This window comes from Sorex araneus, chromosome 2, assembly GCF_027595985.1.
Source record: "Sorex araneus isolate mSorAra2 chromosome 2, mSorAra2.pri, whole genome shotgun sequence".
NCBI classification, from domain to species: domain Eukaryota; kingdom Metazoa; phylum Chordata; class Mammalia; order Eulipotyphla; family Soricidae; genus Sorex; species Sorex araneus.
In genome coordinates, this window is record NC_073303.1 from 359,059,752 (window position 1) to 359,071,168 (window position 11,417).

Below are 11,417 nucleotides of genomic sequence, written 5' to 3' on the forward strand. Positions count from 1 at the left end.
ACTTTTTTTTTTTCACCTTTTTTTTTATTCTTTAATTAGTGAATCACCATGAGGGTACGGATACAGATTCACACATTTTAGAACTTGTTTTTCCCTCATACAATGTTCATAAACACATTCCTCCACCAGTGCCCATTCATTCTCCACCACCAATAAACAGAGTATCCCTCCCCCCACCAATCCCATCTCCTCCCCACCCCACCCTGCCCCACTCAACCCTTTTGATCTCTCTCACTCTCCAATTGGGTGTTGTGGTTTGCAATAGGGGTATTGAGTGGCCATTGTGTTCAAGAGATACAGATGGCCAAAAGCCACATGAAAAAGTGCTCTACATCACTAATCATCAGGGAGATGCAGATCCAAACAACCATGAGATACCACCTCACACCACAGAGACTGGCACACATCCAAAAGAACAAAAGCAACAGCTGTTGGAGAGGACGTGGTGATAAAGGGACCCTTCTACACTGCTGGTGGGAATGTCGACTGGTTCAGCCCTTCTGGAAAACAATATGGACTTTTCTCAAAAAATTAGAAGTTGAGCTCCCATTTGGCCCAGCAATACCACTACTGGGAATATACCCCAAAGAAGCGAAAAACGATAGTCGAGATGACATCTGCACTTATATGTTCATCACAGCACTGTTTACAATAGCCAGAATCTGGAAAAAGCCTGAGTGCCCGAGAACAGATGACTGGTTAAAGAAACTCTGGTACATCTATACAATGGAATACTATGCAGCTGTTAGAAAAAATGAAGTCATGAACTTTGCATATAAGTGGATCAACATGGAAAGTATTATGCTAAAGTGAAATGAATCAGAAAGAGAGAGATAAACATAGAAAGATTGCACTCATCTGTGGAATATAAAATAACAGAATAGGAGACTAATATCCAAGAATAGTAGAAATAAGTACCAGTAGGTTGGCTCCATGGCTTGGAAGCTGGTCTCACTTGCTGGGGGGAAAAGGCAGCTCAGATAGAGAAGGGAACACCAAGTAAAATGTGGCTGGAGATCCCGCTCGGGAAGGGAGATGTGTGCTGAAAGTAGACTAGAGACTGAACACAATGGTAGTGGTGTACTTTGATATGCCCCTAACCCACCAGGAGGACGCCCTATCTCACAATCACCAAAGTAAAACTGCAGCAAGCCGCCTTGTTCCACTGCGAGCTTGTCTGGTCAACTCACCAAGAGTGAGGAGATAGACGGGCACTTTCCTACCCTTGGCACATGGGAGGTGCCCAGCGGAGGGCAGCCTTGATTTATCTCTGGGAAATTGCCTCCCCTGCAGGTGGCCTGGCTTGGGAAGACCCTGGCAAGCCCTTTGCCAGAATGCTCCCTGGCCGGGGACACTGGGAACTCAGCCAGCAGCCTGTGCCCAGCCTTGGGGAGTGACAGGCAGAGGGACTGTCCCCACAGGAGCAGGATACAGAAAAGGAAAGACTTTTGCTGTGGGACGGGGGCTGAGGAGAGATTCCTTTTTTTCTCTCTCTAGGGATAATGTCCATTCCTACCCATTCCCACCAGCCCCAGACCGCTGATAACCTGGATTCTAAAATGATCCTATTTAGGGTGACCTTTCTCTGATCATCTCCGTGCCCGGAATGCAGAAGTGGGGACTTCCAGAAGACTGGGGGGAGGCAGGGGTGGGCCTGGACTCCAGCTGGGCTCCTGGGTGTAGCTGAGGGCCTGCAACCAAGGTCCCTAACCTGTTCCTCTGTGACCTCTGTGATTCCAGGGACAGACACTTCAGGGATGCTGAGGAAAGATGAAAGGGCTGGAGAGTGTTACTCAGCTCCCCAAAACCCTCTCCCATACACACCCCCTTCACATGCACACACGTGTGCACACATGTGCACACATGTACACACGTGCATGTGCACACAGACAGATAGACAGACAGACAGACAGACAGACACACACACACACACACACACACACACACACACACCATGCTGGGGCTACTTTGATTCTCATCTCAGTCTCTGCCCCTGGAGGCTGTGGGTAAGCTCTGAAGTTCCATGACTCGGGAAATCTCTTAATCCAGGGAAACTAAAGTGATGGGCCGTTTTCTCTGAAGAAAGGAAAGTGTTAAACTTTGGGAGTGTGAAAAATAGAGATGCAGAATCAGAGTGGGTCCTGTATCTGAAGCCCCGTCGACAATCCCGCCCCTTCCCCAGCCCTTGAGACACTCAGGTTGAGATCAGCAGAACGAGACCCAGAGACCTGTCCAGGCTGATCGCTGCTGGCTCCATCCCACGGCGGCCGGATGGCTGAGCCGGAGACCCGTGAGTGGGGTTTTGGCCTCTTTCTGCTCTGCAGTCTTGGCTCCCGCCAGCAAGGGCACCCTGAGCCAGGCCTGGGCTGCCTGGGAAGAGTTCGCCCTGGTCTTTGCCTTCCTCCCTCCTGTCCTCTTGCTCACCTCAGCTGGGACTCACGCAGCACCCATCCCCTTTGGAGGAAGTGAGCTTTGCAAACGGATGAAATAAGTAAGTATAAATACAAAGCATGGACACATGTGCGTGGACACAGGTGTGTGTTTGTATGTGGACACATGTGTGTGTTTGTGTGTGGACACGTGTGTGTGTGTGTGTGTGTGTGTGTGTGTGTGTGTGTACTTTCTGGGGAAGGGGAATCCTGCTTATGAAATAAACCAGAGCCTCCTTGTCCAGGAGAAACATGTATCGTTTAACATGCCCTAAAAGACTTTAAGAAACAGATTAAAGTTAATCCCAAATTGGCTTTTTATTTGACATAATGTGTCTAACACCGTATGATTTCAAAGAGCAATCAAGGCCAGGGAGAAGACTCAAAGGACTGGAGTGCAAGCTTCGCACCCAGGAGCTCTGGGCTTGATCCCTGGTTCACTTGGTCCCCCAAGCAGTGCTGGGGTGACCCCACTGGTCATTACTGGGGTGACCCACTAGTTGTGGCCTCCAGACCCAAACAAAATTGTAATCATTATGAAACATTCTTTAGAAATTTTACATCCTTCTCTCATATAAGATGTTCAGAATTGTGTGTCTTTACATAGACAGCACATCTTGCCGGCAGATCAGAGCACCCGCTTCTAGAGCATTCCAGAGTCACAGGAGATCGTGACTGCCAGACTAGACAACACCCACCAGAGGCCCAGGAGCCAGTGGAGACATCTGCCCAGGGCAACCCCACTCCCTGCTCTCAGTGGCCTGTCATCCACAGCCTTAGGACTGGAGGAAACAGTTGGATGTTGATTATAGAGAAAAATTATGGATTATGGAGCTGTCGGATGTTGATTCTAGAGAAAAATCACAGACTAAGCCAAGAAGAGTGGGTTCCCACGGGGCTATTACACCTCGTCTGAGCAGGAGTCTCATGCTTGAAGATCTGGGGTCTTGGCTGAAGCTTAGTCACACCCAGACCTGCATTCCCTGGCGAGTGTGCCTTTCAGAAAGAGGATGTGCGTAAGGGTGTCCCAGGTCTTACACAGCCCCTCGCAGGCCCCTACCCCCATCCCTCTGCCCGAGGCTGCCCTGGCTAACCTCCCACCTGCCAGGAGCACAGAGAGAGCTCACCTCTCTCCTGGGGACCAGTCCACAGCCGCTGAAGGAGAATGACCCCGGGGGCCAGGTCCGAGCACATGCAGAGGCAGCACTGCTGGGTAGGCCCCAGGGAGAGATGGGTGGTTCCTAGGCAGCCTTCTTGGTCTCTGAGGGTCCTGGATTTTTTAGAATATAATGCTGGAGTGATAGTACAGTCCGTGGTGAGCTTGTCTTGCTTGCGGCTAACCCAGGTTCAATCCCCAGCATTGTATGTGGTGCTCTGAGCCTGCTGAGAGTGATTCCTGAGCACAAAGCCAGGAGTAACTCCTGGGTATCACCAGGTATGCCTCCCACCCCCAAAAGTAAAATGAATATAATGCTGGATCTGAGATGGAATTTATCCCCGGAGCGGGTGGTGGGGAGAAGGAAGGAAAGAAACCTGGTTAAGTGGAGCTACTCACTGGGTGCTGGACTGGGGTGGGGGGAGCAAGGGTAGTGCAAGAGGCAGCTCACCACAACATCACAGTACACACAAAATTAGTAAGTACACAAAATTCAAACAGCACCACTGAATTTTCTGGCATGCTTTGAAATCCAGGCTCTTTGGTAAAGACGGGATGGTTCTATACACACACACACACACACACACACACACACACACACATACACACACATCCCACAGGGTTTTGGAATCCTGACACTCAACAAAGTGGAAGTGTTGACAGAGTCTATCAGATCTGGTGTGAATTGATAGTCTGGAATCAGAAGGGAAGACACTTGCCGGTTTTGGGTCCCTGTTAACAGGCCTCATGCAGGTCAATAGTTCCAGGAAGGGCGAGCTGTGTGAGGTGTTTACAACCACTCTAGAAAGGGCAGGCTTCGCGAGGTGTTTGGAGTTCTTCAGGCAACCTTCAAACCTGCTGAAACGGGTTTGGGAGCTACCCATAAGAACCAAGCCACAGAACAAGAAAACACAACTGAATAATGAATAAATATTCACAAACAGAGCTCAAGGCAACGGAAAGGGCTGTTTTCAAATAAACAAGATTTCTGGAAGTGGCTGAGTATGGAAATGGGAGCCAGCCACTAAGTGGAAGGCCAGAGATCATTTCCACCACCTCACCCTACACGTCCAGGAGGAAAATCCCAGAGTGGCCAAAGCCTCCCTTATAACCAGACACCTCTGCTGTCGGGCCCCTTCCCTTGTGTGAGAGGCTACATACCACATTAACTATCTATTCACCTGGAAAGCAAAGGGTGGACAGGAAAGAGGAGGAAGGGGTAGCTGGAAAAGAGAAAAGTGGGTTGCTAGATTATCACTTAGTTTTAATGATTGTGTTATGCCCACCCGTGAAAAGAAAAGCTACTAACCATTGCTTGTATTAACTGGGAGGTCACTATTAACTGCTCTTTCATCTAAAGAACATAGAACTTGGGCCGAGAGTGGCTTACAGGGCCTGCCCTGCAAGCATATGGTCTTGAGTTCAAACCCTCCCTCTCCCCCAGTGTCTCACATGCACTGGAGGCGATGCTGGCAGCTCTACTGTTTGATTTTTGGTCGCTCTGTCCCCTGTTATTCCCAGCACCATAAGACATTTCTGTCTATCCTACTACAAAGGAGCACAGCCCTGCAGAATCCCCCAAACTAAATAAGAAGTATGAACACCGTGGCCAGGAAGTGTGACTACTGGCAAGGAGTTGTGTGAGCACTATAGCAACCCCCAGTACACACCACAACCTGATTGTGTGTGGCTTAGCTAAAGAGGGTGACCCCAGTGAACAAGTGTGCAAGCGCTCCTAAAAGGAGAGCCACCCTTGGTGAGCAGCAAAAACTGCTGTATGGCCCCTGCGAGCACCACCTCTGAAACTGCGGGAGCACCACCCCTAGGCACCTGTGCAGCCCCAGTATTTGCAAGACCAACAAGTGAAAGGTAGGAAAAGAAAATTGTAAAAGAAAACAAAACTGGAGGCAAAACACTCCCTTAGGCTCAGCCATCTGCGTGACCAGGTTGTCCCAAGTCACACTAGGGCTCCAGTTATAGAAATCTTTCAAGCACAGTGTGTCAGGTCTGTTTTGTTTGTCTCTGTGGGGCAGTTGGGGCCACAACCCGTGGTGCTCAGGGCTTACTCCTGGTTCTGTGCTCAGGAATCATATATGGTGCCGGAGATTGAAGTTGGGTCAGTCGCATACAAGGTAAGTACCCTCCCCACTGGTCTCTCTCTCTCTCTCTCTCTCTCTCTCTCTCTCTCTCTCTCTCTCTGTGTATGTGTGTGTGGTCAGTCTGAACACCACCACCCCCCTCTCACAGTCTGAAAAAGGTGGCAGGGAGCCTGCAGGAAAGAGTCTCGGATCAGTGCTGAAGAAAGCGGCAGGTTTAGATCTCAAGCTGACTTCATTTATGGACAAAAGAGATTCGAACTGCAAAGTCAGTCATTACTTTTCTTGGGAAAGATAAGAGTAAGGATGTTAATCAACAGTCAGGTCCAGGCAAAAGCCCCGATGTGGTTAGGGCAAAGGTCTTGTAGGAGGAAGCCAGTTTAAATGGGCTGATTCCATTCCCTTCGTGCGAAAGGTCTTTACCCACAGTGTGAAAGAGAAGCACACTTTTATTTTTTTTATTTTTTTAATAAGTTTTATTGGATCACCGTGAGATCCAGTTACAAACTTGCATGATTTCATTTCAGTCATATAATGCTCGAGCACCTGTCCCTCCACCTGTGCACATTTCCCACCACCATTGTTCCCAGTGTCCCTCCTGCTACCCCCACCCCATCCCATCCCACTCTCTGCCTCTGTGGCAGGTACAATCCTTCTTTCTCTCTCTCTAATATTGGGCGTTATGATTTGCAATATAGATACTAAGAAGTCATTGCATTTGGTCCTTGGTCTACTTTCAGCACACATCTCCCATCCCGGGCGATGCCTCCAATCATCATTTACTTAGTGGTTCCTTCTCCATCCCAACTGCCTTTTCTCCCAACATCTGGGGCCGGGAGAAGCACAGTTTTAAATAAGGTAGGTGAACTGACTAAACAAGTAAACTGTGTTTACTACAGGCGGTTTCGGTTTATTCTCTTAAATCAGAAAACCCTGGCTTAGGAAATTGAGCTTACTCTCTAACGTGGTGAAGTGAGCTCACTGAATCAGAGCAAAGCAGCCTCTGCAGGTGTTGATTTGCTTGCCCTTGAGAAAACCTCAGATGTCTTGGTTTACTCTTCTTGGTACTAGAAGCATCTAGTATGCAAAGTCACACCAAGTAGAATGACATCTGAATAAAATGTTCATTTCCCCCCACAGACTCCTATCAGTTGAATTAAATTTGACCCCACGGGGGCCTGAGAGGTGGTACAGTGAGGAAGGCACTTGTCTTGCATGTAGCCAATCTATGCTCAATCCTTGGCACTGCAGGGGGTCCCCTGCACTCAACTAGGAGTGAGCGAGCCAGGAGAAAGCCCTGAGCACTGCTGGGCGTAGTCCAAAAGCAAATTTAAAAAACTCACTCATGTATTTGACCTTAGGATTGAAGCAATACGAAGGAAGAGTACTAGGTTTTCCACAATAAATGAATTTTCTCTTCCCATCACGCTGGAAGTTGGGGTATAACAGAATGGAATACAGGGCCAGAGTACCATGGGTAGAGCACTTGCCTTGTATCAGACAACCCGAGTTCCACCCCTGGTACCAGACAGGGTCTCCTGAGTCCTGCCAGGAGTGATGGTTGAGCTCAGAGTAAAAAGTAAGCCTTAAGCGCCACTGAGTGCAACTTCCAAAAGACAAAATAACAACTGAAAATAAGACTCATTCTTTGGGGTCAGAGGATAGACCCCAAAGCCGGTAAGGTGCTAGCTTTGCACACAGCTGACCCAGGTTCAATCCTGGGTATCCCACGTGGTCCCCCGAGTCCATCTGGAGAAATTTCTGAGCACAGAGTAGGAGTAACCACTGAGCATCAACAGGTGTGGCTCCTCACCGCCCTCCCCACCAACATGTCATAAAATAGGTGTGTGTTAGACGTGAGAACTGACTCTGGTCTTACAGAATAACCAGAGTCTTTGTTGTCAGCCAAAGCATCTTGGGGTAAAATGATGCACTGGGCCAAATTTAACCGTTTCACTAGTTTTAAAAGTTTCTACATATTCACTACTGTCTGCTTTTGTCAAAAGCTGGATTTTACAATGAATATAGAACAAAGCAGATAAAGAGTTTATTACAGTTATTAACCTGCAAGTCAAGGAAACAACACTAGTTCTTCACAGACTAAGGTTTTTATGGGAGAAGTACAGAAGCTGGCTTTCTTTTTTCCCCTTCAGCTGAAAGGTTGCCGGCTGGTTTTCCTCCTTGGCTGGATCAAGGTAGCCAGATTGGGGGAACAGGGAAGTCCAGAGATGGGGCAAGCCGACCGGGCACTGTGGGGACTGGCAGGTGACTTCTGCTGACATCCAAGAGAGCAGCAAGTGCTTATTGGATGTGATTCCTCCTTTAAGTGCACACACTTACCGGCTCCATTTTCTCCACTTGAGAGTGATTCTACACTCTCAAGTGGGAGTTTGAGTTAACATTGTATTTCAGTCCTTCCACTCTTTCTCTTGTATAAATCGGCTCCACTGGTGAGAGACTAGCCCGTAAAGAACTCTTCATCGTGGAGTAATATATTAGAGTTTACACAAACTGTCTCCCCTAATTATCAAGATATTTTGAATAATCAATCCATATCCCTCTGCCCATCTGTCACTCAGGAGCCCTGTCACTGTCACCTGGATGAAGAGTCTGTAGCCTTGAGAGAGTGTGTGACTTGCGGAGTCACAGTCAGGTCTTCTGAGGTCAAATCCTGTCCTTCCAGAATGCAGGAGGCCACATGTGGGGAACAGAGCTGAGCTCCCCATCCGTGACGGCGACCACCCTGGCCACAGTCAAGCTAACCAGTGGAAGGCTTTGAGTTTCCGATCACATTTCTGTTCCGACGGAGGCATGGCGCTCTAGGAGCCGGGCTTCCGAGATGACCCTTGAGCTCTCGGATGCCCATTTCTGCAAAGCGTCCTCTCAAGGGGAGACATTTGGGCCATGAACTGGTTAACATTTTGCAAAGTGCTGCCGGAAATTCATCAGCTTGAAAGGAACATGATTATAGCCGTCACACTCCAAAACAGAAGGTGGGGGTGGTTGTTAATTATTAACAAGAGATCACCCCAAAGATACAACACAGAAGAATTAATGGAGCTGCCAGGACTATTAGGACGAAGGGAGCAGATTTAGGCTGTGGGGGAGCAGGAAAAGGCGCAGCTCTGGCTCTGAGCACTCACAGAGCACCCCACGGAGCCAAGGAGGAAAGAACGACTGGCTGTCCTCACTGGATTATGCTTCTCGGGCTCTTTTTCTCCCATCCCTTCCCTCTGCCATTGTTTCTGCCATGAGCGGACTCACGCACACTTGGTGCTCGTACCCTTGGCCGTGCCACTTGCATGCTTTAGGCTGCGTTGCCCACACAGGGTTGCAGTGCCCTCCCTTGCACCTGGGGACTGTGGGCTGGAGAGCACATGCTTTCTAGTGGCACTTAAAAAATTTTTTTTAGTTATAGTTTAGACAATAGGTTATAATAAGGCTCATGTTTCTGGTACTGATGTAAAAGGTTGCTGCCCATCCCTGTCACCAAAGGAGCCGTGACCCTCCCCCGCATCCCTATGTCCACTCTTGTCTAATATTCACTCCCTCCCCCCATATATATATATATATATATATATATATATATTTGCTTTTTGGGTCATACCCGGCGATGCACAGGGGTTACTCCTGGCTCTTCACTCAGAAATTACTACTGGCAGTGCTCAGGGGACCATATGGGATGCTGGGATTCGAACCCGGGTTGACCAAGTGCAAGGCAAATGCCCTACCCGCTGCGCTATTGCTCCAGCCCCCTATATTTCTTGTTGATGGACAGTTATGGTTTGGGGCATACTGTTACGTCCTTTAGCACCACCCCCGTGCCCAGGACCCTCCATTTACTTCCTGGCTGTGTGGCGACTCGCTGTTTCTGATGAGACGACACAGCGTTACCCCTGGACTCCCGCTCGGGCATCTCGGGCATGTGGAGCAGTGCCAGGAAGCGAACCAGGAACAGCACTTGCAAGGCAGCGGCTGAGCTGCCCCCGCCCTGCTGCCATCCTGACTCTTTCAGCCAGCGGCTCCTGCTTGGCCCAGGGCCCAGCGTCCGTAGCTCCGAAACTCAAGCTTGCGTTCACGGCAGGCAAGACTCAAAGTCTCAGGGGCCTGCGGGGGAGCAAGACGCTGAGTAGGCACTCCTGGGAGAGGATGGAAATGAGTGGAACCTTCTGAAGATGTGGGCAGCTCCAGGAAGGGAGGACCCTGGAGCCAGGAGCACTGGCTGGGGGCCGAGGGTGGAGGGTGGGGGATGGGAGGGAGAAGGAACGTTTCCCAGGTGCTTTCTTAGCGCCTTCTCTGTGCCATGTAGTGAGTGTTTTCTAGCTGAATCTCTGTGATGCAAGAACTCCTTGGGTGCTTAGCTCAGTTCACGGGCGAGCACACTGAGGCTGAGGAAGCCGCGCTGGCTGAGATCGGGTGGAAAGTGTCAGAGCCAGAGTTGCACCACAGGGGAGTCTGATTTCTGGCCCCACCCGCCCATCTGCTTGGCTCTGCCTCTGAAGACGGGTCTCAGATAGTTGGTCTCAGCTGAGGGAGCAGAGGAAGGAGAACCAGAACCAAACGGGGAAAATCATTCCGGGCTGTAGGCATTTAGGACGAGCCACGGGTAGCAGCTTGGTATTTATCATAGAGACGCTCATGCACTGGGCTTGGAAGTTGAGCTCAATGTGATGGATAAAGGGGGCTTCTGCAGAATAAACTGTCTCTCCTCAGTCAATTGGGGTGCGTGGAGCCCCAGACTTTTCTAGGAAGCTCTGACACAGAAATAGGGCAGAAAGAAAATCTTCCTGACTGCAGCTAGACTGATAGACCACAAATAAACCAAGAATCATCGAACAGCCACTTGCTTGGTCGCCAGCCTCTAACATCTGCAGGTTAAAACAGGAAGGTCACAAAAGGACAAAGGTGGGCAGAGACCGGGAGGTGCAGAGAGACCCCAGGGTTTTGGAAGCACAGCATGGGGCAGGTTTATACCCTACAGACGATCCTTTAGAGGAGCACTGTGTGCCTCAGGCTTGCAGAGGCAATGCCTGCTCTTTGCAGGGGAGCACAGGTCTAACCGGCCTTATTTGGACAGGAGCGACTGGCCTCCCACCACAGCTGTGCTTCTCTCTGCGAACGCTGCTCCTCGGGATGCCCCACGTTCCCTCCGTGAGTGCCTTTCCTGACTGCCCTCCCAGCCACACCCCTAGACCCCCACACTGCCTCCTGTGTCCTCTCTTCTCCTTGCTTCCCGCCTTCTAAGAAAGACCCATTTCCTGAGTAACCCCAAATTTCTGCATTGTGGCTGCCCGAGCCCCGAGTCTCGGAGCGTTTGAGCTTCCCTTCTTTCTCGTGTTCACTCGCTTCACCTACAGCTGGTGTCCAGATGAAATTGTCCAGCAAAACCTGACCTTAAGGTTGGCATTTAAAGTAACAGGAGCCAGGGCTGTGGCTGGGCAGCCGAGTACAAGCCTCTTATGTGTGAGGCTCTGGTTTCAATCCCCAACACTGCAAATAAAAATAAATAAGCAATTGGGGGGGCGTGCACAGAGACAGCTCAAAGGACTAGAGCCCATGCTTTGTAGGCCAGAAGCCTGGGGTTGATCCCCCAGAACCAAGACAGAAGTAGCCCCTGAGCATAGCCAGGTATAGCCCCAGAGCCAAAAATAAATGAAAACTTTTTAAAAGGAAGTTATAAAGACTTTATGGGGAAGGAGAAGAAAGTATAAAACAGCATAAAATTAGTCTGTGCAT